Genomic DNA, 27,096 nt, shown 5'->3' on the forward strand with positions numbered 1-27,096 from the left:
ATTATTAACCTGAATTCTTCAGGACAAATTGCTGGCATTCCAGCCCCTTGCCCACCGTCCCTTATGAGTGTCATAAAGACTTCCTGTCCCCAGAACAATGATAGTGCCATGTCCCACGTCTGAGCCGTTTGTGCCATCTGAGGGGCTGGGGAGAGGATGAAGAGTCGCTTGCTGTCTCCTCCGGTCGGGCACCTGGGGCAGAGATCTACAGGGGGTCTGAAGAAAACACACATGTTTTTGGATGATTGCCTGGAGGCCGGAACTGTTGATCAAAATCCTTCCTTCCAAAGCTTTGGTGAAAATAAAAGAAATCAAGCTGGTGGGGGTGGAGAGGGTCAGTCCTTAAATAAAACTAGGATCCTGTTGACTAGGGAGCTGGAAGCATTTCAGACACTGATGGCTCCAAACTGTTTTATTGATGGGGAAGCCAGACTCACAGAGGGGTGACAAGTTTCTCTAAGATGAACTGGAGAATCTTTTCCACATTTTTTCAGGCCCGATGCCATGTTGTCTTTTTGTTTTTCTTGGTAGAGCAGTTTAAAGTTTTGATAAGATGACATTTTTAGTTGAGTACTGAAATTTTATAGCCCCTCCCCACAAAGATTCTCATGTGACTAGCTAGGGACTGGGTCAAGAGACAGCCTGGTAGGACTTCCTTAATGAGCATGATTAAGAATCCGCCTGCCAATGAAGGGGACATGGGTTCGATCTCTGGTCCGGGAAGATCCCACATGCCGTGGAGCAACTAAGCCCATGCGCCATGACTACTGAGCCCGAGTGCCACAACTTCTGAAGCCCACACTCCTAGAGCCAGTGCTCTGCAACAAGAGACCCCGCACACGGCAAGGAAGTGTAGCCCCCGCTCACCGCAACTAGAGAAAGGCTGTGCGCAGCAACAAAGACCCAACGCAGCCAAAAAAAAAAAGAAAAAAGACAGTCTGGGGACTTGCCTGGTGGTCCAGTGGCTAAGACTCCGTGCTCCCAGTGCAGGGGGCCCGGGTTCGATCTCTGGTCAGGGAGCTAGATCCCACATGCTGCAACTAAGAGTTCTCATGCCACAACTAAAAGTCCCACACGCGGCAACAAAGATCCCACGTGCTGCAGCTAAGACCTGACGCAGCCAAATAAAATATAAATAAATATTTTTTGAAAAAGACAGTCTGACTGGCCTGTCCCTCCATTTCCAGATGTGTTTTCTAACATCTGTACGACACGTGTCTGTTGAGCACCTAATGTGTAATAGGTGCCCCTGGAGTGCGTGCATGCGTGCGTGCGTGCGTGTGTGTGTGTGTGTGTGTGTGTGTGTGTGATGCATCAAAACAACCCCTGCCTTAATCTAGCTTTGTACATCGTTGGGCTGCTCCAGCATCCAAAGAGTCAATGCCTGTGAGTGAATGAATGAGCCCACCAGGAACGAATACAAGCAGCTTCTGAACAAGATCAAGACAACCTACAGGAAGAAACCAGCAGCCTGGAAGCATCAAGAAGGAGACTTCTTTGGGATTTTCTGGATAGCTGAAGGTTTACTTCTTAAAGTCCTCCAAAGGTGTTTTAAACATCAGCAGTGGACATCCTCCCTAACCTCCTGACCGTGACTGAAACTTACGTGACGATTCCCGACATTTCCCTTCGTTATCTCCTTGGTCAACCCTCCATCCCCTCAGCGTGCCTTCTGGTGAAGCCCAAGCCCCCTCCTCTTTTATTGCTTCCAATCAGCTGAGGCCCTAGGGACCAGATAACTGAGCCTGTTAGAAATGCACATAAAATCAGTAAAAAGCTCTAAGTAAAGCCAGGGAGTGTCCTTATGAGTAAGGTTCACAAACTTCAGTGGAAAGATTTTGTGACATGTACTTTGACTGCTCAGAGATTTTAAAAAATTTGTTTACTTTCCAGTGTTTCATACTATACTATATACCCATATGTTGAACTTATGAGGTTACTGAATAGCTAAATCACATGCTGGTTTCTTTGTCATAGAAACTCTGGCCTGTCTGCTGGGAGGCTGAGAGTAAAGTGGTAGGGTTGCTAGTTTGTTTTCAAGACGGTCACCGGGAAGGTTCTCCAGTTCAGTTATTTTAAGCCACAAGAAGGCAGTTTCACTATGAGAAGGGCCTCTTGTTTCCGGGAGTTTTTATCCATCAGTCTTGAGAAAGCATCTGCTGCAGGGGCCTTGCTCGCCAGCTCTTCCTTCTCCTTTGCCCCTGGAGGGTGCTCGCTCTTCACTCTGCCAGAAACAGAGCGGCTTCTGTGTCATTCCAGAGGGGCGTCCCAGGCCGGCCTTACTGCAGCCCGACAGAGGGCCCTGTGATCAAGTCCCGCCCGAAGAGGGCCTCCGCGGTCCCCTCTGTGCACGGGGAGGGTGGCCTGTGCCGGCCTATGACGCCTGCCAGTTCTTTGGCTGGCAGGTGCCAGGTGGAGACTGTCAGCAGCTCAGGAGGGAGACTGTTCTCGGTAGTTACTGCTAGCAAGGGATCCCATTTTACCTACCTGCCATCAGAGTCATCTGTCCCCTGCTGGAGGTACCGCGGAGGAGCCCTGAGCAGGTGAGACTCGGCAGATGGCAGGGCAGCCGGGCGACGCCTGCTCGGGAGGCCCAGGGCGCGTGTGGTGAACTCGGAAAATCTGCCCCCGCGCGCTCCTCCCCTGTTTATGGTGAAATTGGGTCTCCTTTAGGAAAGGTACAGTTTTCCTACTCTGTTCTCAGATTGGTGTCCTACCCCGAGCCAAATTAGTGGCTCAGAACAATGGGAAACAAATGCTCTTTCAGCATCCCGCTGTGATCTGGGGATCCAGGTGGGGACACCAGCTGAGTGGTTGCCTGCTCCGCAGAACCATCCCTCTGCAGAGAATCAGCATTCCAGAACCACCCAGCTCAGCCAATTCCCTCGTAATCAGCTGTGCTGTGCGCATCTGCCTCGCCCCAGCTAAGCAAGCTGGAGCCCTCTTCTGTTATTTATGAAGCAATATTCAGGACCAGGCCCCGGGGGCGAGTTAGGAAGCGATGAGCGAGCGGGAAGCGCTGTTTGGAGGGGCCTGGCCTGCCACACAGGGCCTCTCCCCGCGGGGCCGGACCCTCCAGGCTCCTTTCCAGGGCTGCTGTGCCGGGCACCCTTCTCTCAGATGCTGGCGGCTGTAGGCTTGGCTTGCCCGCCCAGGGAACACTTCCACTACCTCCGGCGCTGCCTGGTCTGAGAGGGAGCGGCTGGGTCCCCATCTCACCCCCATCTGCCTGAAGTCGGGGAGCCCTCCTCTGTGGTGGCTACATACCTGCTGGATGACATTTCGCCCCTTAGTTAGTTGGCATCTGTCTCTCCCGTTTCGACGGGGCTCTTTGGGGGCAGGGAGCTGATTTGTCCTTTATTATTGATCTCCGACCTAGTAAAGCATCTGGCGTGCAAAACACATTTTATACATGAAGGAAGGGAGCTACTGGCCAGGCTGCCAATCCTGGACTTCCCTGGTAAGCCTCCATCCCTCTGTCAATCCGTTTCTGCAAATGTGAAAAGAGGAGGCGGGATAGAGGGTCTCTGAAGTCCCATCCAGGTCCAACAGTGCGTGGTTCTGACACCGCCTCAGGGCTGCTCCTCCTGGCTGGTGCTGCCATTGTGCTGAGGTCCCCTGTACCCTGGTGACCCTGCCTTCGTCAGGACGCAGGTTTTCAGTCCTTGCTCTCTGGTGGCAGATGCTGTCCTCTGCCCGCGCTCTTCTCCCTGACACATCCTCAGCCTGCCACTTTCCCAGTCACACAGTTGACAGTTTCCTCCCAAGTTATGCCAGATGACGACTTGTTGGCACAAGAGGATGCATTTGTTCTGCCTGGGCTGCACCTCCTGGGGAGGCTGTGTTTACTCTCCTTTCTGGCCTAGACCGCTCTCCACAAGGGGAATCAAGGGCCTTCTCATTTTCCATCGAAGGAGGGTTGACCCGTAGCACATCCCATCCCTTTGCCGTGCGGCCTTTGTCCGGGATGCAGGACCCGAACAAGCTGGCCTCCCTCCTCTGCCTGTAAGCCTGGTGCAGAAATGTTCCTGCTTTCTGTGAAACAACAAAAATAACCATCTTTACTTGCACGAGAGAAATAATTTTAACTTTTCAAAACATATCATTATTTTGCTTCGTTTGTATAATATCTCTTGTTGCAGGCAAGGCAGGAATAAACATCTTGATTTCTTTGAGGCCCAAAGATTTGTTAGTATTTAGTTTAAGATTTCTCAGAATCTTAGAAATTTCTAGTTGAATGTGAGCCTAGTGAATATCTCCTCCCATGATTCTTAATCTCTCTGGGGACATGGACAGCCTTAAAAGCTTCATAAAATTTGGAAATCTCTCTAAAGAAAAATGTACACACAAATACCATTCTGGATAAAGTCTCAAGGGGTTTGTGGACCCCTAAAACCTTAAGATTCCTCTTGCTCTGATCCAGCCACTTGGTTCAGTAGACAAAGAAGTTGAGACCCAGAGAGTGAGGGTGACACACAGAAGGTCAAAGGGACAGGAAAACCAGCACCATCCCCTAGGTTCTGTCTAAAACCCTTTCCAGCACACCATACCGCTCACTGCCGAATCAGACTGGAAGACCAGATCCTCCCCTCTTGTTCTTGGCCTCTGATTCCTTCTCCTTTTAGATTTCCTGCTCACCGTTTTATTGCCGTAGATACATTCCTTGACTGTCTTTCGTTTCAGACTAGAAAGGGGCCCAGGGCTCTCCGTCGCCGCCCACCTCCCACCAGTTCCTTTTCTTTTTCACCCTAAATCGTGTCTCATTTGTCCAGCCTCAGCCCTCTGGAATCACCTTGGCTCAGATGTTTCCATAGGAAAGTTGCCTCCCCTGTTGGCCAACTGGCCTGGGAGCCCCAGTCTCTTGTGTTCCCCCCGCTGTGGCTGCAGAGACTTGGGGTTCCCTGCTCTCTCTGTCTGCCCTGGGTTCCCTTATCCTCTTCTTCAAAATTGTGGTAAAATATACATAACAAACTTTACCGTCTTAACCATTTTTAAATGTACAGTTCAGTGGCATTAAGCACATTCATATTATTGTACAACCGTCACCGCCATCCGTTTACAAAACCCTTTTATCTTGCAAAACTGATATTCTGTGTCAATTCACTAAAACTCCCCATCTCTTCTCCCCCAACCCCAGGCAACCGCCATTCTCCTTTCTGCCTCTGTAAATTTGACTATTCTCGGTACTTCATGTGAGTGGACTCATACAGTATCTGTCCTTCTGTGACTGGATTACTTCACGTAGCATAATGTTCTCCAGCACATTGCAGCACGTGTCAGAATTTCCTTCCTCTTTTAAGGCTGAACGATATCCCATTTTACATAGAGACCACATTTTGTTTATCCATCATCCGTCCACGGACACTTAGGTTGCTTCCACCTTTCAGCTCCTGTGAATGATGCTGCTATGAACATGGGGTACAAATTGTCTTTTTGAGTCCCTGCTTTCAATCCTTTGGGGTGTATACCCAGAAGTGAAGGGACATTTTCTAAGGTGTCTTCATTATTCTCTGCTCTCCATCAAATCTATTTTTATTTTGTTCTTAAACTAACATCATTTGCATAACTACTAACCTCACTGGGTCTGCGGCATATGCCACGAAGAGTACTTTCTCAGTGAGCTCTGAGGCTCTTCCCTGTCTCCTCTCTCTAAGATGCCCCTCCCTTCTCAGTCACTTCTGCTCCCAAGCCTGTTGAATTTTTTTCTTATCATCTCTTGACATTGTATAATTGTATTTATAGTTTGTTTCCCCCATTAGAATGCGAGCCCCACGAAAGCAGGGACTTTTCTGTTTCGTTCACTGTTACATCTCTAATGTCAGACACAGTGCTTGGTGCATATGCCTAAGACATAATTATTCAGTTATTATTAACTTAATAATAAATGGAATAAATGGATGATCGAATGAATGAATAAATAAGCAGGGTACTGTTCCTGCCCACAAAGAACTTACGATCTGGGAGGGAGATAGACATAATAGAACTGTCATATAAGGCAGAATATGGGGGCCTTGAGAAGCATCTGGTTAAGTCCTATGACAGCGGCCAGCAGGGTCGATCCAGAAAGTACCTCTGTGTACTGGGCAGACTAGTCCCTCAACATTGATAAAAAGGCCCAGGCTGTTGAGTAGCTTTAAATTCATTTTCTCATCCATCTCTCCTCAACCTCCCTTTATGATATTATTATCATCAGTTTCCATGTGAGGAAACCAAGATGGACAGAGGTTAAGGAAATTGCCCGATGCAATGCAGCCAGTAAGTAAGCAGGTTTGCAGTCTGGTCTGGCTGCCTCCGAAGTCCAACCTCTTTTTCTTTCTTATATCAATTATTTTTCTTTTCCTTATTGAGTTTCTTTTCAAAAATTACAGAAGGGGCAGCGCTCTCTGCAACCCGAAACAAGGCAAAGATGTGCTAACAACGGTGGGCCTTCGCACCCACGTGAACATCCGGGCTGTTCCTTCCACACCACCTCTGTGCTCACAGACTTATGCACGTGGATGCACTCAATCTGGAGTTTTGTCCGCTTTTACAAAAATGGAATCACACGGCACACATCAGTCTGCTACTTACTTTTCTTACTTGGAACATTACGGCCATCTCTCACGGCAAAAGATGTAGCTCTAACTCGTTCTTTAGAATAGTTGCGTTTATTGATAGTATAGCTGTACCACAGGTTACCCAAACCTTCCCCTACTGGTGGACATCTAGCTTGTTTTTCACTTTGTCCCACTGCAGAAGCTGCTGCATTATCCTCATGCCTGGGTACTTTTCTTTTTATAGGATACATTCTCAAACTAGGGCGGCTGAGGAAAAGTGTATGTGTATTTTTAATTGCGATAGATCCTACTATACTATTTTCCCCAAAGATAGTAGCAATACAGTATCATGCTTTGAACTGCTTCAGTTTCTAGGCTGGCACCTGCCCCTCGTTCTTCCCTTGCCTCTTCTCCTCGGAGCCGAGTACCGCTAGGCGCATCTCAGCCTCTTCTGACCTGGCCCAGGACCCTCCAGGAAGGCTGGAGGGACACCGCCTCCTTCTCTCACCTTGTCTCAGGGCATGGCTCTGTCCTCTCCCTCGGCCAGTGAGGACCAGCCGTCAGGAAACCTGGACTGTAGTCCTAACTCTGTTCCTAATCAGCTGTTTGACCTCGGACAAGCCACTTAATTTTCTGTGCATTGGTTTCTTCACCCATAAATTGAAGGAGGTTGGGCTGGGTGATGTATGAAGACCTCCCTCTCCAGATGACCTTCCCGGGTTTGAGACCCCATAGTGGTCTCACTGTGGGGAGACCCCAGTGGAGCACTGGGGTCTGTCTGCTCTCTGGGGGTCGTGGGGCCTTCAGCGGACAGAAGGGCCTTTCTACAGCCCGCTTCCCTCCAAAGGCCTCCCAGCTGCCTGGACTGCTGGTTGTATCAAGAAATAGTGTGGAGGGTCGGGATTCCGGAGGCAGGCTGACTTAGACCTGGGCTAGAACCCAGATCAGCCACGACCTTGGGCAGCTTGCCTCACCTCTCTGTGCCTTGATTTCGGAATCTGTTAAATGGGCGAGCTAAAACGGTCTCGAAGTTCTGGAGCAGCGCTGTCCAGTACAGCCGCCTGTGCCAATGGAAAGACCGTCTAGCCGGAGCTCCCAGTACGACAGCCACTAGCCACACCGGGCTGTCGCGCACCTGAAACGCGGCCACTGAGGCTGAAGGTTGGATTTTAGATTTTATTTAACTTTCATTGATTAGAATTTGTCTTTAAAAAGCCAGATGTGGCTAGTGGCTATCTTGATGGACTCTGCAGCTCCAGAAGATGAAGCTGTTATAATACAGTACATAGAAAGTGCTCAGCCAGCCCAGTGTCCGGCACATAGTAAGCGCTCAACAAACGTCTGCTATTATTAGGTATCATGTGTCTCACTTTCCGGCCTGCCACACCTGATGGCTCGCAATGACACCTCACACTGGCTGTCCTGGAGTCACCTGGGGAGGCAGGGATGGGGGAAGGTGTTGCCGCTGGTGATGCGTGTCAGTAATGAGCCTGGCACTAAATGTTTCTGGTCTGCTACTTTCCCTGGAGGGTCATGTGAGCGGAGTGGTATGTGGCCTGCTTTGCAAGTGATTAACATGGTATAAGCAATCTGCATGGAGAGAAAAACCCCTCTGCTGGTATTCCATTATTCTATTAGAGTTTCAGAGCCGGGATTAAGTGGACATGATTTCTTCCTATGGGCCATTAATTTTGTTTTATTGCTGGTCTGACGGCCATTACCCTTTTTGCCAATGCATTCCCCCATTAGGTTTGTACAATTAACAAAATATGTGCTGTTAGGGCTTTGATGGGAACAGTTGGATGGAAATAAAGGGAGGGGACGCAGCCTCCACTGAGTTGGGGGTGAGGAGAGGCTGGACCCTGGGGTGGGGCCTCTTCAGCACCTGCCTTGTAGTCACTGGCATTCCTGGAAAAATCCCTAAGACCTTTGCCGGCTGTCTCCTGACTTGGAATGGAGGAGCTGCCCAGGGGCGTGAGAGAGGGAGGGACCCTCGGTGGGCCTGGCTGGGAACAGCGCAGCTGAGAGTGTGATGCGCCACCTCCGTGCTGTCACCTTGAACCCTCAGCAAGCGGCGTGTGTCAGCCTCCAGGTGCCCCGCCCTGCGACTGAAGCGGCTTCCAGGCGCACCTGTCCTCTCTCTGGGGGGCAAACAGGAGGACCCGTGCCTGATGAAAATGGGGGCCTCTGACACTCAGCGTCATCTGGTGATTGCCACGTGGAAATGCAAGATCAGCGTTGTTAGGTCATCCAAATTTTAGAGAAAACTTAGGAGCCTGGATTTTCAAATGTGAAATGTCCCACTTTTCAGATGTTGGCAGAATTTACAAAAACATCAGACGGGCAAGAGGCCAGCTAGGGGCTGCCAGTGGGTGACCTCTGCCAGCACTGAGCTGTCCTTGGAGGGTTTTGAGGAGGAACAAACATGACGCAATTTGTGTTTCAGGAAGATCCCAGGCCGCGGGAGGTAGTGGGTGGGCAAAAGCGGGGCCAGGCTGGAGGCCAGGAGACCGACTGGGGGCCCTGGGGAGAGAGAAGGAAGCTTGAGGCAGGTCAGCGACGATGGGCCAGGAAGAAGAGCAGGGGTGCTCCCGATGGAGAATAAGCACGTCTCGGGTCTTGGTGTTTTCTCACCACCAAGGGTGCCCACTTACAGGAACGGGGTCCAGCTTAGAGTCTCGGGCCTGGACGGGGCCTGGGGAGCATGGCTGAGGGACAATTTCCAGGTCCTCTGCAGCTGGGTGCCCAGCACTGCCTGCAGCCCAGGGGGCTGAGGACAGTGGGGAATCAGCCTTGTTCTTACCAGGCTTTGAGGAAGCCTGCGCGGCACCCTCAGTGCTGGGTGGGTACGTTTCTCAGAGCCACACATTTAGTGCCAGGTGATCCTCTCAGTATTCGGTTGCCCAGTTGTTGTGTCTTTGAGAGCCTGGTGGCTGGGGTCTGTGATGCTGTCGCCGACAGCCTCACTGGACTAACGTAAACCACGGCGAACTGTCGTCAGGGGGCGAGGGGAGCAGATGTGGAGCAGAGAGGGGACTCGGGTGATGAGGTGGGAGACGCAGGACACACCGTGGGGGGACGAGTGGCCCTGCAGGCGTTTCCTCCTGGGAGGGTCTATTCAAGTTTTCTTTCTCTTTTGGGAGTTTTGCTCATGTGCCTACAGAGGCTTCTCAGAGATGGGGACCATCCAAAGAGACTCTCGGGGCCTGAGAACAGGTTGTCACGATCTGTCCTCATCCTAAAGGTCTGGCTGGGGGAGTAACAGAGGAGCCTGTCACAGGCAGTGGGATGAATGCAGAAGCCCTCAGGCTTCTTGATTTGTCTCCCTTTTCCCATCCAGACTCTGCTAGCCCTCCTGGGCTGTTAGCCCTCCTAACACTGAAAGACAGCAACTGCAGCCTCATTCATCATTCTAAAGGTGCGAACCTTGAGGTTTGTAGAGGTTAAAGCTAGGAAAGTGATGGACCCAGGCTTAAACTCAGAACTGTCTGACTCCCGTGTCTTTACTCTTACCCACAATCATATACTGAGCTGTGATGTGGGGGTGAGTCTGGGCAGCTTCAGAGATGTATAGATGTCAGATGGAATTTTGGTTTAAGGATCATCTAGTCAAGCACTATCATTTTGCAGATGAGGAAACTGAGGCAGGGTGTGGTTAAAGTTCCATGTCCAAGATCACACGGTAAGTGAACGATGGACTCAGGGTGTGAACCCATGACGCCCTTGGTCTAGTGCCTTCTGTGGTCCTTGCTAAGCCCCAGGCTCATCTCTGTTCATCCTTTCAACTTACCTAGGATGCTTCGTGGGAGCTCGCTCAGCTGTCCTTGGGCATGGAGGGTCAAGTTCTAGTGTGCTCCCTCCCGTGGGAAGCTTTCTTCTATACTTCTCCCCACCTCTTAACAATCAGCTCTCTCATTTACCATTTCATAAATGTCCTCATATTTATAAATGTGAATGCTCAATTCCATTTATGATTCAAGTTTATCTTCATGGTGAGTAAGGTAGGCCTGAGTTTCAATTCTGGTTGAGTTATTGCAGGGCCGCTGTCTGAAGGCCTTTGACATGACCACTTGCCTTCCAGGACTACAGGCTGCTGGCTTTGGAAGGCCCCAAAATATCACGCACGTGGTTCCCCAGCACGTGTCTGCTGGTGCATGGTGAGGAGTGAAAAACAAGGACAATGTGGAGAGGTTGCAGGTGCACATATGTGTGTATATGTGTGTGTGTGTGAGAGAGAGAGAGAGGGACAGTTAGAGACAGAGAGAGGTAGAGACAGAAAGAGAGAAGAGACAGAGATGGTGGGGGGGATGCTTTTCATGATGCTCCATTCACTTCAAAGAGTTCAAAAGGTGGTCCTTTTTTTTTTTAAGGTGGTCCTTTTTTTTTTTTTAAGGTGGTCCTTTTTGCTCTCCTTACTTTTGGGGGTTGAATTACTTTATGAAACGGTGGTGAAAGAAGACACTATTAATGTTTTATCAATATGCATGTTTGTCAACCCTCCCAGTTTCAGAATGTTTTTTAACATTTTATGGATGGGGGAAGCCAAGTCTGGGAGACCATGCTTTCTGGGGCATCTTCTCACCCAATACAGGATTCCCTTTGCCGTGTTGGGAGCTTACTACCTTCCAAGGAAGCCTAACTCATTGCTGGATGGTGCATAGGACTAGAGAAGTCTTTCCTGTATTGAACTGAGGATTGGCTTCCTCTGATATCAGTTAGCCCTAATTCTACCGTGTATAGCAACGCAGGCTCTCTGTCACATAGTTTCTTCAAATATTTGGAGGACCACCTTGTGGGAGAGAGATTGTTGCTTTAGTCAATAGAATTAGGTAGGACCAATGGGTCATATTAGAGAGGGACAAATGAAGGTCCATCTCTAGTTTCTTCTCCCATGTCTTCTGTCTCACGGCCTCCTAATAAGGAAAATAACAACAATGACAGCTAACATGCAATGAGTGCTTATTTTGTGTGATGTACTGTTCTAAGCACTTTACGGTATATGAACTCATTAAACCCTCACAGCCAACCTCAGAGGCAGAACCCTCATTAGCCCTATTTTACAGATGAAAAACCGAGGCGCAGGGAAGTTAAGTAACTTGCCGGTGGGCCCACTGCCAGGAAGTGGTGGGACTGGGATGGACACCTGTACAGTCTGCTTACAGAGCTTGTGCTATTAACTACTAAACTTTTAACTTTAGTTAAAAGAGCTAGATGTCTTTGCTCACCTCTCTCTTCTACTCATCACTGTCAAATTTATTAAAACATGATGCCACAGCTGCATCTAAAAGTAATGTGGATTGATAAGTCTAAGGGGACCATTCTCCCCTTGGTTGGCCACCGTATAGCTATTTAGGCAACTAGGATCAATGTAATGGGTTTGGCAGCAACACCTACCCTGGCAAGGCTCTACCTCTGCTTGCATTTAACTCAAATAAACCTTGTCTTTTTTAAAAAAAAAAACAGGTCACCCCAATCTGTGAATTTTGCAATTGATTTTTGAATGTAAGAGTAGGGTTTGGTATATTTATTCGTGTCAAATCTTTTTCTACAACTCTGTAAAAAATTAAACTGGATTTGCATGTGGGCATAGACTGTAATAATATGATGGTTTAGAGTGATGGGATTGCGGGAAATTTTTTTAAATTTATTTAATTTATGGTTGTCATGATGTTATTGTGTAAGAACTAAAAACTGGTAGAGGAAAAAATTAACTTTTTAGTTTTGGGCCATCCTTTTAGCTTGTTCAAAGTTTTATAACACTGCCCATCAGAATCCATCTCCCCGGCAGAGTGGCTGTCCTTCACAGCTTAGCGGCACGTGCAAATGGCAAGTCTGCCGTATCTTCCAAGTCGCTGGTGTCTCGACAGTCCCAAGAGGGCAGGGGTAAATCCCCACTCCATGCAATTCAGCCTAGAAACGTCCTGTACTGAGTTCACGTATGCTCAGTAGCAATGTGTCAGTAGTTTAGAAGATTACGAGTTGGAGCCCATTGCCAGCCAGGGGCTGGTTGTGGAAACTGATTAGAATGAACAGAGTCCATCACTGAACACTTCAACAGACACTTGCTGAGAACCTGACACATGCTGGGCTATAAAGATGCGTAAGGTGCAGTCATCCTCACGCGCTTGCCTTCAAGGGTCTGGTCTCGTCTCTGAGGTCCTTCCGTGAGTTACCAGTCTTGGTCCTGGAGATATTAGTAGACAGCCCCAGAGGAAGTGCCTCTTCCTGGGCGACATCATCATGAACAAGAGGGACATCTTTCCATGAGCGCGTTGTATTACACCCCATGCCTGAATCTTCTATCTGAAATTCTACCTCTTCCAGGGAGCCTCTCTGTCTTAATTAAAAGGAAAATACTAAAGAGCGGTGGGGTGGGGAGTGTCCTCTTCTTCATGACCTTCCTTTGTTAGAAAACCTTCAGTGGCTCCAGGAGCTCACAGCGCAAGCCTGGCCTCTCTGCCCGACACTCGGAGCCCGGACGCTCTGGCCCCTCCCTGCTTACTCAGAGTTACTCCCTCCTCTAGTCTCTCAGGCGGCCCAGCCCTTGCCTTGTCCCTGGTCACTCCATGCTTTCCCCTGTCACCCTTGCTCAGAGTGCTCCCTTTCTTGGAATACCCTCTCTCTTCTTCCACCAGCCGAATCTTTCCTGACCAGTCCTCCAAGACCCTGGTCAAGGTCTGCCTCCCCCTGAAAACTTCCTTGAAGGCACCAGCTGTCGCCAACTTCGTTTCTCTGTGGAGAGAGAGTTATGGTCTCTACCACATAGTTCAGCACTACTTTATGTATGTTCTCGTCTTATTGGATGATGTTTCATATGATATTCTTATTTCACCACTGACGTGGCGGCACTTTTATTACAGGAGCTGTGGATTTCATTCCTGCTGCCCCTGGAGAGTGTAGCTCGTGGAGCAGACACCTGACAAATATGTGCTGGTTTTTCTTCTTCTTGTTGTTATTGCTTTATCCCAAGAAGAGAATTAAAAACAGTCATGTTTTCTGATCTTTCCAGTCACGCCCCCATCATTTTTCTCCATGCACATCTCCCTTCTAACCCAATGGGACTCTTCACTTTTACTTGAAAGTGCCCTCCTACATCTGGACTTTCCATAATCCTGCCATAAACCACAGCATCGGTGGTGGCGTTTGCTTGTTCGGGCAGCTCCCCCATACAGATTGCCAGCTTCCCCAAGGGTTGCTCAGCTCCATCCCCCTGCACGGGGTCTTCCGTCAGACAGGTGGCATCAGTAAATGATCATTGCCTTGGTCAGCTCAGTGCTCTCCACAGCCATGAGCCTCTTTTTCTCTGGGGAAGGGGATGAAACTCGCAAGAAATCCTGTCTCTCCATCCTGGTTAGTCCTCTAAACAACCGTCGTTTTGCACCAGGAGCTCCTTGCTCAGGAAACTCCGCCCACTCAGCAATGGGGACACAGGGCTGCCAGCCCTGGCTGTGCTCTGGAGCAGGACCCACTTCTGAGTTTACCCCCATCCGATCTTGGCGCTCGCTCCCAGCAGAATCATACACAGTCTATAAAGATGTTTTCTTTCGCTGACAGGTTGACTCTGGAGCAGGACTCTGAGGCTTGCCGTCCTCCATGCCGCTCACCAGAAAAGGGACTGTGAACTGTGAGTAACTCTGATTGGCGTTTTCCATGCTGACTCAGTAAGGTTATGGGTTAAAGACCAGCCCTGAACCCGATCTTTCACAGCCATGCATTGTGTGAGAGACGCGCTCTGTCTCAATGAGCTGGTCAGAATGTGAAATACAGTGGACCTCTAATTAGATGAGGTCCGAATGTGACGAAGAGGCCCTGTAACATGACATCCTATTTAATTAGACTGTATTGATTGTGCGTTAAGGTGGACATGATGTGTTATGCGTGTCATGAGTGTTGGAGAGGGAAGCTCTAGAGGTTGCAAGGGCAGGCTAAGCTTCGGAGGCCGGGAGAGGAGGACCTGGGCCAAGTTCATAGCTCGCGCTTGCTTTTATGTCTGGTTGTTTCTGGAGAGACACGAGGGAGGAAAAAGGAGGTACTGCTGGTCGCCTCCCTTCCATCAGCACAGGAGCTGCTCCCCGCCTTATCCGTCTGTGTATTTCCTCATATTGGTTCTCCCACTTGGCATAAGGCTTCCCACCTGTAGGCCCTGGCCTAAGTCCAGTCTGCTCGTTGCGACCTCCTTCGGTGATCCAGCTAGAAGTGATTTCTCCCTCTTCTGAGATGCTGCGCCTCATCCTTCTGCTGGGCATCCCTCTGCCCGCGCTTCGCTGTGTGCCCTGAGCGAGGCTGTGAGCTCCTGGAGGCTAGTCTGGGATCCCCTGCTCCTTGTTTCCCCTCTGCACCCTCCACCAAGGCGCCGCTCAGGCAATGTCAGCTGGAAGGGCTGGCCTGGGGCTGCACAGCTTCCCTACCCTGCTTCGGGGGCTCCCGGGGGCTGAGCGGTTGCGACTTTGATAGTACATTGGCTCCCAACCAGTCCACGGAATTTTAAATGATTAAACGTTATCAGCGCACATCTTCACCTCTGTGTAAAAATAGATTGACTGTAATGAGCATTTGAATAAATCATAAGAATGGCCGCCCTGCGATCGTCTAACATCCTGCCGATGGCTGCCCGGTGAGTGAGCAGGGCGCCGGCCCTCCGCCTAATGGCCTGCGCGGCAGTGCTGGTGCCTCTGTGATTGACAGGGCGCGGCTCCCAGGGCATCCCCTTTCCGCCCGGCTCGGAGTGGTCGATCCCCAGACACCGGGCCGGGGAAGGGTGCCTCCCTCCATCCTGTTCCAGGAAAGCCTACCTAGGAGATGGGACCGGGGTGGGGGGAGTCAGAGTAGGAAGATAATGACCTTTGCGAGAATCGATGTCTCCTCGCACCGGAGGTTAGAGGGACCTCATCAGTCAAGTCAGTATGAGAGGAGCAAGCCGAGCGTGAAGCTTCCTGAGACCGGGATACGTGTAGGGGAAATAACTCTGCACGTTCCGTCCCTGTCCCCGAGAACAGCCGGGCTTCTGGCCCGGGCCCGCCCACACCAGGGGGACCTCCCTCGTAGGGACACTCTGGGACCCGCACAGAGGAACGGGGAAGAGTGGGGATCTTCAGGTCCTGGGACTCTGAAAGGGGAAGATTCAAAGGATCTTCCTGGGAGTATTTTTTGCTAAGGAGGAGCCTGCCTTTTGGAGGGGGAGGAAGAAAAGGTGGGACGGGACCTGCGGAGGAGGGAACAGTCTGCAAGTCTGAAGTGAGGGCTGGATTTGAGAGGGAAACAGCAAACATTCTAATTTAATTCAAGTGGTGTTCCAGTTATTATGGCTGTGTAACAAACCACCCCAAGACATAGTGACTTAACATCGTTCATTATGCTCCTTTATTCTGTGAGTCAGGAGTTCAAACAGGGCACAGTGGGGAGATTGCCTCTGAGCCACAGGCCTGGGGTCTCTGCTGGGGCAGAAGCTGGGTGCCGGAATCATCTGGAGGCCCGTTCGCTCATCCCTCTGGGGGTGGATACCAGCTGTTGGCTGAGGCGCTAGCTGGGGCTGTCCACCAGGTCCACGTGCCCTTCCCACGTGGCCTGGACATCTTCATGATGTGGATCGACGGGGCTGCACTGCCCAAGCCCGGCAGTATCACGTTCACACGTTGCCCTGGTTGGGGGCAGGCACAAAGGCCCACCTGGGTTTAGAGAAGGGGACATGGACACTGCCCCTGCAGCCACGTCTCAAAGCAGGAGTATCCACAGCACATCAGATGAAGAGTGTGTTTGGGGGGTACTATGTTGTAGCAGCCGTCTTTGGGGAGCACTACTCAGGCCTGGCCCAGCACAGCCTCATCTACTCCCGAGGCAGCTAAGGAAACCTGCCTCCAAGAACCAGACTGTCTAAACCCACCCAATGTCTGGCTTTAAAGGCACCGCCCCCCACAGCCAGGCTAGGCTCCGCCCCCAGGGGGGCATTCCCCGAGGACACGCTGGTGTTAGGAGGCCCTGCAGTTGGTACCACAGCGCTCCCCAACCTTTCTGGCACCAGGAACTGGTTTCGTGGAAGACAGTTTCCCCGATCGGGAGGGTGGGGGTGGGGGTGGGGGAGGGGAGGGATGCTTCAGGCGGTAATGCGAGCCATGCTGAGCGGCAGATGAAGCTTGCTAGCTCGCCGCTCACCTCCTGCTGTGCAGCCCGGTTCCTAACAGGCTGCGGACCCCTGCGCTACGTTATAGTCCTTCTCTGCAAGAATGGGTCCAGTTTGCAACCCACAGCTTGAAGTGCCAGGTCTGGAGAGGGCCTTAGACCTGTGACAAGGACTCCACAAGCCTTGAGCCCTTCATTCCCAGGCATAGCTCCCACACCCTCCACTCCCTGGCCTTCCGGGCTGGGGGAGGCTTCAGCCAAAGATCAGACCGAAGGGACCGTTGGGTCTGTCAGGGTGTGCAGGGGGCGTGGGCTATGCGGGCAGCCCTTCCTCCGTGATCGTCGTGTCCTTTCCTCTCCATGCTTCCTCTCTGCCACACACACTGTAACCTGTGGAGGCGGGGCCTTTGAGGACCAGGCTCCAGTTCCTTTGACGTTTTCCTGACCCGGATGCAGCTAAGTTTTGGAAGAGAATCTGAGTACCCTGGATGCCTTGTTGTGACTTAAGGGGATAGAAACAAAACTCAAGCAACCACAGGGTGGGAGCAGAACCAGTTGGTTTTTCCAAAGGGCCAAGATAGGAGAATGGCTAATGGTGAAAGGGAAGGGGCAGGGAAGAGAGGGGCAAAGGGGCTTGGTTTTGATGAAAAGTTTTGCTGGGAGAGTCTCGGAGTCTTCCACAAGTCGACTTAATATTAATAGTAATAACTCGTTTGTTGAGCACTTACTACATGGTAGACACTCTGCTCAGCACGTGATGTGCATGTTCTTATTGAAACCCTCGCACTGTTTTATGAGAACACTGTTACTATCTTGGTATTACATACAGAAAGGGAGCAGAGGCTCAGAGACAAGAGAGGTACCATAGTCAGTGACACAGTAAGTTAGTCACAGAGTTGAAATCGAACTTATGACTCTATCCTAGAGACTTAATCACTTCATTATGCGGCCCCAAGAATCTCAAGTTTACTCTCCTGTAACAGGGGATGTCTGATGACATCACCTCCAATGTTACCCTCAGTTCTAAGATTTTAAATGTTCAGAAAAGATTCTGGGAACTGACTTAGACACCTCTAAAGTGGAGGCCGGCTTTGTGGAAATGGGTCTATGTGAAAGCACGGAATGATTTCCTGTTCTCTCCTTTCCCCTTTTGTGAAACTTAGGTCAGGAAACCAATGTTTAATTTGGGCAGGTGAAGGAAACAGATAAAAACCTAAAAGATCATTTGTATTTTCAAGGCTTCAACTTGGTGGGGAAAAACATTGGGTCTGAAGTCCAAAGCTGGGGTTTGAGTCTCAGCCCCATGACTTAGAACCTCTGTGGTTCTGCATACATCTCTTTGGTCTTCAGATTCCTTGTCTCTAGAATGGAAATGGGATTGTACACCCTTCCCAGGACGGCTGTGAGGACTAAATGAAATCCAGCACGTGCGAGCTCTAGAGCCATTCCTGGCACACAATATGTATACAGTAATGGTTCAGCCATCCACTCACCCAGTACGTTAGGAAAAAGTAGAGACGGAAAGACTGTTCCTCTCCGTTGCTGCTGACAGAGATGGTCTAGCATCTTTCCTTTAACTGTACTCTCCATAAAAGTTCACTCATGAACTATTGATATTTTAATAATACACATTAGCATCTTGCCCTTTGACAGATGAATATTGAATGAGCAATAAAGAGGCAAAAAAGTAACCAGGTACATGGCTGCGGGGAAACTGGAATCATGAGTGGTTGTCGGAGGGAAGGCCCCTTTCTAGGGACCTTGTGACTCACCTCTCTCTCCAGTGGTCCCTAGGAAACAGCTCTTAAAAGGAGCTCAGAATCCGGTCCAGCCCAGCCCAGTCAGGGCAGGATTTGTCCCCGGTTTTCCTTCACTTGGCTGGAGGGGACTTGGGAGAAGACAGAAAAAGGTCATGAAAGAGCTGCTGAAGGCCTGGACTTTTCACCCTCGTGTGAAATACCTGGCATCTCCCCTTCCCTTTGCGGAAGGCGCAGGCTTCTTCCCCGCATACTCTCTTCTGCTCCGTAAATTAAAAGTCTGCAGACCGAGTGCCCTCAAGAAATCAGGCAACAAGCTTAGAAATAACTCAAACCACTTCCGCCCCCTCTGCGTCCTCTGCCAGCCAGGTCTTGGTGGGGCCTGTGCGTGGGGTTGTGTGTGTGAAGGTTTATGAGACAGAATTTCCTGCCTTTGCAGCTCCTGCTGCAGCCCTGCTGCCACAGCCTCCATTTTTTCGTGGCCTCCATCTGGCCTGGGAGTCCTTGAGTGTGCGGAGAACAGTGACAGGGGCTCTTCGTTGGTCCGGCTTAATGGGTGTGATTTAATGACATTTGTGGCAGATTCAGATTTATACGGCTTTCTGAGCTGCAAATCTGCTTTCTAAATGTAGAATTTTTGTGGAGTGGTAAAAAAATAATGGCTGTTCTGTGATTCCTGCCTCCCGAGCTAGGAGATTGCAATTTACATTATGCAAATAGACATTATGCAATCAGGCACTTTAGCAGGAATGTGGCGGCAGAGAGGCCGCTGATGAGAGAGAGGTCTGCAGCCCCAACTGGAGGGGCCCTGGAAGAGCCGAGATGACGTGGGAGGGGGTGGGGCGGGCAGAGGGGCCCGGGTCTGTTCCGCTGGCCCAGAGATGAGTGCTTCCGGGGGCTGCCAAAGCGACTCTCTCAATTAATGGCTTTGTTTAATCATACCCCCTGTCCAGAGGACTATTGTCTTACGGATAATTTCGTTTGCCTAACGAGATTTTGCTAATTAAATCTGCTTTCAGTTGGTGTGACTGTGACTGCAGGAGAGGGGCTATTTGGAGTCTTCTCCATAAACCTTTCTGGAGAGGAACAGGGAAGGGGGGCCGGGAGGGAGGGGAGGAGAGGAAGGAGGGGAGGGAGAACCTTCCCTGCTAAGCAGGCCTCAGGAAGCTTCCAGCAGGGCTTGGAGCTACAAGGTGGCTGCCACCACCCACCTGGCCTTTCTCTCCAGTTCTCTGGAAATGCGGGTACCCATCAATCTTTATCCAGCCTGAGGGGTTCCCCCCCCTTTACGCTTCCTCTGTGGCTCCTGTGGCCTCCACCATTACCCTTCTCAAGTCCTTCCCAGATCCCCAGAGCTTCTTCGGGATTTCCAGGCACTGCTCCCAGCAGCTCTGGCTGTGGGTGGTGGCAGTGGTGATGCAGGAACGCTCCCCTGGCCTTCACTGTTAGCCAGCCAGCCTGGCTCTTCAGAGAAGAAAAATTGCTCCCAAATTGGCCATTTCTCCAGCAATAATTGCATGAATCAAAGAGGAGAAGACCTTGTCGAATTCATGTGTCATCAGACTGAGCCAGGGCTAGCCTCCTGTATGTGGAGGAGCCTAGCGCCATGCCAGCAATAGCTGGAGCCTAATTAATGCTCTTGTGAGCGTGTGCCCGTGTCACGCCTGTGCTCCTCCATCCCCAGGGGTTCTTTACTGTCTGCGGCTTCCTTGGCCTGGCTGGCCAGGGGCCTCACGGCTCAGCCCTGTCTGCTTTTCCTGCTTCATCTCCTGCCCGCCTCATAGCTCCCTCCTCCCTGTTACTTACAGACACTCCTATTCCTGGTACCCAAATATACCAGGTTGCTCAGTTCCCCCCAAATACTCTGTATCACTTCACACCTCAGTGCCTTTGCACTTGCTGTTCCCTCTGCCTGGAATCTCCTCGTCCTGAATAGCCCCTGTGCCTCCTGCAATACCCAGCTCACATATCTCCTCTCTGACTACCGCTCACGGCGCTTCCTGCCTTTCCTGAAACACTGCTGTCCTCCCTCATCCTGTGCATTGTCACAGCACCTCAAACATATGTATCTATCTATCCAGGTTAAGAACTGAATCTTATTCTTCTCCTAATCCCAGTACCTAGAATCATCTCTGGCCACAAGAGGCCCCCTGCAAGTTTGGTTTGGTTGAATGAAAAAATGAAGGAATGAACCAAGGGGTAGGGGGTGGAGTGATGGAGAGGTGTTCTCTAGTAAGTCCTCCAAACCCCAGGATGGGCGATGGGGGCGGGGCAGGAGGCTGATTTCTGTGGGGGCTCTGCAGAGTTACTTGCCCATCCATTACCTTTACTTCCTGGGTGGGAAAGCCTTAATTCCCCCTGTGTGCCAGGCCCTGCACTAGGTGTGTCAGCATCTCCTGTTGCGCATTCTCACGTGGATCCTGTGAAGTGGGTATTGTTTTTGCAGAGGGCACTGAGGATAGTCTATCCTCATCGGAGAGCAAGGCAGTGTTTACTTGTAACTGGGTCCAGTGGTGGGGACCCAGCAGGCTCTACCTCTAGGTAAGTGAAAGCTCTTATGCTTCCCAGTCTTCCCTCCCCGTCTATCCATCTATTCAACCATCCATCCATCCATCCATCCTTCCATCCATCCCATCCATCCATCCATCCATCCATCCATCCATCCATCCATCTATCCCATCCATCCATCCATCCCATCTATTCATCCATCCATCCATCTATCCCATCCATTCATCCATCCATCCATCCCATCTATCCATCCATCCATCCATCCATCCATCCATCCATCCCATTTATTCATCCATCCCATCTATCCATCCATCCATCCATCTATCCCATCCATCCATCCATCATCCATCCATCTATCCCATCCATCCATCCCATCCATCCATCCATCCATCCATCCATCCATCCATCCATCCATCCATCCATCTATCCATCTATCCCATCCATCCATCCATCCATCCATCCATCCATCCATCCTGACTAGAACCTCAGCTGTTGCACCCTGGGCTGTCCCCGTGCTGGAATGCCTGGGTTCCTGCACTGGGAGGGTCTGTGCGTCTGTGTGTGTGCTGGGGGATGGGCGAAACCCAGGCCCCACAGATGGCTCCCGGCTGCTGGCTCTGGTCTGTTGCCCAGCTAGCGGTGGGGATGTGAGGATAAAGGAGTCTGCCTTCCATGCTGTAGAGCATGGGGGAAGTCCAGGAGAAACGGCTCGCATCCTCCTATGTGATAAGGGCATATGCCTGTTGCCTGTGTCTGTGCAGGCCGCAGGGTGTGTTTGTGTGAGGCAGTGTTTGAAGACAGTGCTTTATGTTTTGCTTGGTTCCTGAGTTTCAGTGCTTTGCTTTTTGCCCTGAAGTTTTTCCCTTGGTGCCCATGTTCTGTCTCTTCACTGAGGCCTGTAACCATCTTAACATCCCCACCATGCTATCTATGCTCTGAGTCTGAAGGGTTTCTTGGTACATAAATAGGTGCTCAACAAACGCTCTGTGATGCACTGAATGAGTGAATGAGCTTGAGCTTGAGCCCTGTTATTTAGGTAGCTGGGACCTTTGGATTTAATTTTCTCATTCAGAAAGCAGGAATTCTAACACTACCTAGTCTATCTTTCTTGAAGGGTTGTTGGTGGAAGATTATAAGAGATATGTGAAAGTGTTTTATAAACTATAAAGCAAGTGTAAGGGGTTATTATTATAATGGTTATCACACTTGAAGTGATCATTGTGTTTGAAAATTAAGGATTCTGTTTTCAGGAATATAAAATCATCCAGGCCGTGTCGGAACTCTGAGGCTTACAGAGCAATTATTATGGGAACTGATTCCCCATTGGCCCAACTATGGGGACTTCCAGGGGCCGGGGTGGGAGGAGGGGTCTGGTGAAGAGGGCCCATCTTCATTTGTGCCACCTGTCCCCCAAGTGGACCCACACAAATGGTCTCTCTTGAGTCTCAGCCATTGCCCCGTCTTCTGTGCCTCATTATCTTTGCATGTGCTGTTCCCTCTGCTAGGTAAGCTTTTCCCCTTTTCTCCACTGGTCTTTTGACCCTCTTGTGCCTAGTTGCTGCACTGTCCCGAGCTCCCTGCTTGCACAGTATGCCTCCCTGAGGGCCTTTATCACATGGCATCTGGGACCGTGAACACCAGGGCAGGTGCCGACCGTCACTCATCTCTGTAGCTCCAGAGCTGAGGGGATGGATGGATGGGTGGGTGAAAGGTGAAGCGGAGGGTTGGGGCTTGGTAGATGCACAATTTTAGCTTTTGAAGCACCCTAAGCTGTAGGGGCAGGCAAGGAAGAAGCAGCTTCAGAGAAATTAGCACTGCTGTGCAAATAACCCCCAAATTTCTGAGAGAGGTTTCCCACCCACTCTCAGGTCCAAAAGGTTAAGTAGGCTGATCCTCCCTGGAGTCTCTGGGCCTGGAGGCCCCAGTTCCGTGCAGGTGGGTGACTGGATGTCAGCCAGGTGGGCAGTGAGGCCTCCAGGTTGGAGCTGAGTCCTAAGGACAGGGAGGCACCTGCCCGTTGTGGGTCCTCACAGGCGAGCCGTCACCCACGTGGGGAGGCAGGCGCTGCCTACCACCATTCCCAACCCTCCCAGATCCTGCCTCTTGGTGGAGTCAGCCCCAGCCGGTGGAGAATCTGCTGGAAGCCCTCCCGGGAGCCTGGCTCCCTCACTTTCTCCCTGTGTCTGGAGGCATCCTGTCTCCACCCTGCTCTGGTCTCTCCCCCATGCCCGCCCACCCCGGGCAACGCTCCTGGAGCCCCAGGCGGCCGCAGCCAGGTGCCAGGGGTTTGGGAGGCTTTTCATGCCCTGAACCTATTTGTGAGTGTTCTGCAAAGTGTTTAATCCAAGGTGTTCCCTCCATTAAATTAGTGCAAACATCTGGGTCCCGCATCCAGCTCCATTTGCATTCTGTGCCGTTTATTACAGCGGGAAATGGGAAGGCACCTTAGGGATACTTAGGACCGAATTGGGGTGGGTTTTGGGGGTGGGCGTCTGAGGGTGCCTGTGAGGTTGGTCCACGAGGCAGACCCATCTCTGGCCTGGGACCGGTGTGGAGCCGCTTTCTGGTGCAGGGGACCACACGGTGGGTGTGTCTGGGCTCGGGACCGCCCGGCCTTATGGGGGAGGCTGGGTGAGTGTAATTCATGCCCCCAGTCCCCACGTGGGCCCAAGTACCTGCAGGCGCAGGAGGAGTTCACTGCTGTTGTTTTATAACTTTAAACCCAATTTAAAAAAAAGAAAGTGTATCACATTCAAGTGACCCATCTGGGTCTCTCCTGAGGGAGTCTTTCCTGCTGCAAGGTGGGTTTTTTCATCATGAAACTGCTCAGCCTGGGTGGCTGGCTGAGCGTGGGTGGCAGCTCTGTTCCCCGTACCATGTGATTCCAGTACTGTCGAGTACGTCGGGAGTCCTACTATTATCCTTATCCAGGAGGCTGAAGAAGAATAGCTTCTGTTCAGTGCATTATCTGTTGTAACCCTCCCACCAACGCTGTGAGGCAGGTCCTCTAATAATAGAACAGATCAGAGAGCCAGGCTTAATCAGACAGGTTAAGCAACACGCTCATTGTTCCACAACTAGAAAGAGGAGTAGATGGGATGTGAACTCGAGTCCACACGACCCCAAAGCCTACTTCCCACTGCACTAGGACATCTCTCGTGAATGAAGCAGTTGGGATTGGCTTTGTGTTGGGGACCTTGCCCCCTCCCCAAGTCTCCCGGCCAGCACACCCTGGCCGGGCTGTGCGGAGGCCCTGGTCCTAGCCTGCCTGCCCCCATTGGGATGGCATCACCTGGGATTCCCAGGGGCCTGCGATGGTGACTCACCCAAGGGAAGGAATTCCTGGCTTTTGTGGGATGGGGCAGGGAGGAAAAGGAGTAGCCTGGAGAGTGAAGAAGAGGCTCATGGGATGCTCAAGGACTTAGGGGTCACTGAATTCCTTGGTACCGAGCGGGGAAACTGAGGCTCAAAGGAGGCAACACCTTGCCTAAGGCCACCGAGGGTTTGGTGGTAGAGGCTAGACTGGAACCCAGGGCTCCTACCTCCTGGGAGGGGAGTGATGTCAGGGCCTGGGGAGGTCCCAGGGGTTCTGTAGGGTGTGCCGGCATTCTAGATGCAAAGTGTAAATCAAGGCTGGAGCAAGCAACCAGGATGAGAAGGGGATGAAAGGCTCCTCGGCTAAGGATGCTTCTGCACCACATTTAACAAAGAACCTTCCAGGTCCTAGAGGGCTGCTGGCCATCTCTGGCCTGGGCTCTGGGGCAGGTCCGCACCAGCTCCTAGGATTTCACCTAGCGATGTCGGGGGCGGCAGAACCTGGGAAGGCTGGAGGGGACCCGGGACCTGGGGCAGCACACACTTGGGGGTGTCCAGCTCGCCTTCACCTTCCCCATCTGCCCTGCAGTCCGGGCAGCATCTGGAGGAATAGGGTGCAATGGATTCAAACCTCAGTCCCCTCTCCCACTTCCTCCCTTGATGAGACGGGACCAGGTCTTAGCCTTAGTTTCCCCATGTGTTAAAGAGTAATAAAATCTCATCTTACAGGATTATTGGGAAAATTAAAGGAAATGGTAGGTATGCTTGACCCTGCTTCTGGGTGCAGAGAGCATTGTCGCTGGTTTTCCTTTCTTCTCCATAGCCCGGGTCTACTCTCCCCTTTGGACCCTGTGCCTGCTCTGGGATATGGAGGGATGAGGGGCTCTGTCGACGAGGGTGGGCAGCCCCTGTCTCAGCTCCTCCCCTTCCCTCTTCTCTCCCCTCCCTCCCTCTCTCATGAGAAGACTTTAATAAATGCATCTCAGCATGTGGCCCTGCCTGGGGCTTTGTAAGAATGAATTGCTTATCCCAGCCCTTCCTAGAAATGACAGTCTGCAATCAGTACACATTTATTAAGCACCACTGTGTGTGATACCCAGCTCTAGGCTCAGCAGGGTCAGCCTGAGAGCGATCCCCAGGCTTCTCGTCTCCTCCCAGGACCCCAAAGGTTCCTGCTTTCCTTGGCTTTGCTGGATCCCAGGACCATCTGCTGTTACCAGCAGGATTTGGGGTTCCTGTACCCTTTTGTGCCTCTCTGCTTCTACACGAGGTCCTCTTTGCCTTGAGTACCCTCCATCATCCCTCATTTACTTGGTTAGAACTCAGTTTCTTGGTGATGAGTATGTCTGTAACAACATCTCAGCTAGGGTTTATCTTCCTTGAGCTTCCAGTGCACACTGGGCATCTTTCTGTGACTATTATTCACATCATATGTCGATTATATCTTTATTGGAGATGCTTGGCTCTCCAAGGGTAAGGGTACGAAGTGTAGCATCCTAGAACTAGCATGGCCCTAGGGGTCATCTGTTCTCCCCTGCAGGCCAGGTCATGCGCAGTTCATCCCTGACAGAGGAGAATGCTTTCCTCTCCTGTTAGCCTTTGGTGCTCAATAAATGCTTGTTTTGTGGGACAAACCACTGGCATGTTTGAAGGGAGGCTGTCATGGCAGCATGCCTTGCTCTCTAGTTTCCAGGGTGTTCAGCCTGAGAGCACGTCCCTGTCCCTTTTATGTGCAATTCTAGTAAGTATTATTCTCTCTCTTTCACCCGGCCTCAGGATATGGGATCTCCAGATGGAGCTGAGGATCTGCAGAGAAGAATGCGCCCCTTGATTTACTGCCCCTGTGTCTTTGCCCCCGGCATTTCCTTTTCCTGAAAAGTCTTCTCTGTCTGCACGGCCAAACCCTGCCCTTCCTCCCCAGTCTCACACCACCTCTTCTACGAGCCTCAGAGCCCTCAGGGAAAACCAAGCATTTTCTCCCTTCCAGAGCACCTGGCCTGAGTCTCCTGACACTGACCAGGGTCCACCTGCATCCTGAGTATATCTGTCTGTCCTCTTCCATGAAGATGTGTCAGTACAGGGCACATGGCTGATGCTTCTATAGCCCTCACTTCTCCTGGCATGGCGCCTGGCACATTCTGAATTTATCACTCGTGTTTGCCAAATGAATGGGATTACCATTCATTACATTTGTCACCAGTTACTGGAAACTGGATGCTAGGGCCAGCAAAAGAAAAACAGGTGTTAAATTCTGTTTGGTGTGCTGAGCAGACCGGCATTACTTCTGTATGGCAGGCCTGTCAAGTCCCAGACACTGATACTCTATAAATGGAGTCTCCGAAACAGAGTGAGCAAGGTGGGCCATTGGAATAAGAGAAGAAAATATTACAACTTTATTTGTATGTATTTTTTTTATCTCATTCTATTTAGATTTCTATTTTTGAATATGTTCCCTAAGACATCTCATATATTGGTAGAGCAGTAGGGTGACTATATACACTCCCACACATGCATGTTTATATATGCATGCACTGAGCGTGTATTACACATTTTTTACTGATAGTGTTGAGGACCATGGACTTGGGCCCCTGGCCCACTCTCCAGGAGATGAGTCCAGTGCCTATTTGCTACTGTCTCCGGACAAATGTCCCATCCCCTAGCGTGGCCTCATGTCATGCCTAAAACTATACAGCCTGAAGCTCACTGGCTGGCAAATTCCTTCGGGACCGTGACTTGGGGACCCTCTTCACCTGTGACTCTCCAGGGCCTGGCACATGACAGGCACTCAGTAAATTACATGGGGCTTGAATAATATTTATTTGAATTGAGACTCTCTGAGAATCTTTGAAAGTTTTAAAAAATTT

General features: G+C 50.9%; 1 protein-coding gene across 8 annotated transcripts in view; it reads left to right on the forward strand.

Annotated features, from left to right (window-relative positions):
* PKNOX2 (PBX/knotted 1 homeobox 2) overlaps nucleotides 1–27,096 on the forward strand; it is a 305,084-nt gene that overhangs the window by 105,342 nt on the left and 172,646 nt on the right. For all 8 annotated transcript variants that reach the window (XM_060160705.1, XM_060160702.1, XM_060160703.1 and 5 more), the window contains exon 2: nucleotides 14,091–14,160. The gene's annotated coding sequence lies outside the window, so the exon portion shown is untranslated. The remainder of the gene's footprint in view (nucleotides 1–14,090; nucleotides 14,161–27,096) is intronic.

Source organism: Lagenorhynchus albirostris, chromosome 9 (assembly GCF_949774975.1).
Source record: "Lagenorhynchus albirostris chromosome 9, mLagAlb1.1, whole genome shotgun sequence".
NCBI classification, from domain to species: domain Eukaryota; kingdom Metazoa; phylum Chordata; class Mammalia; order Artiodactyla; family Delphinidae; genus Lagenorhynchus; species Lagenorhynchus albirostris.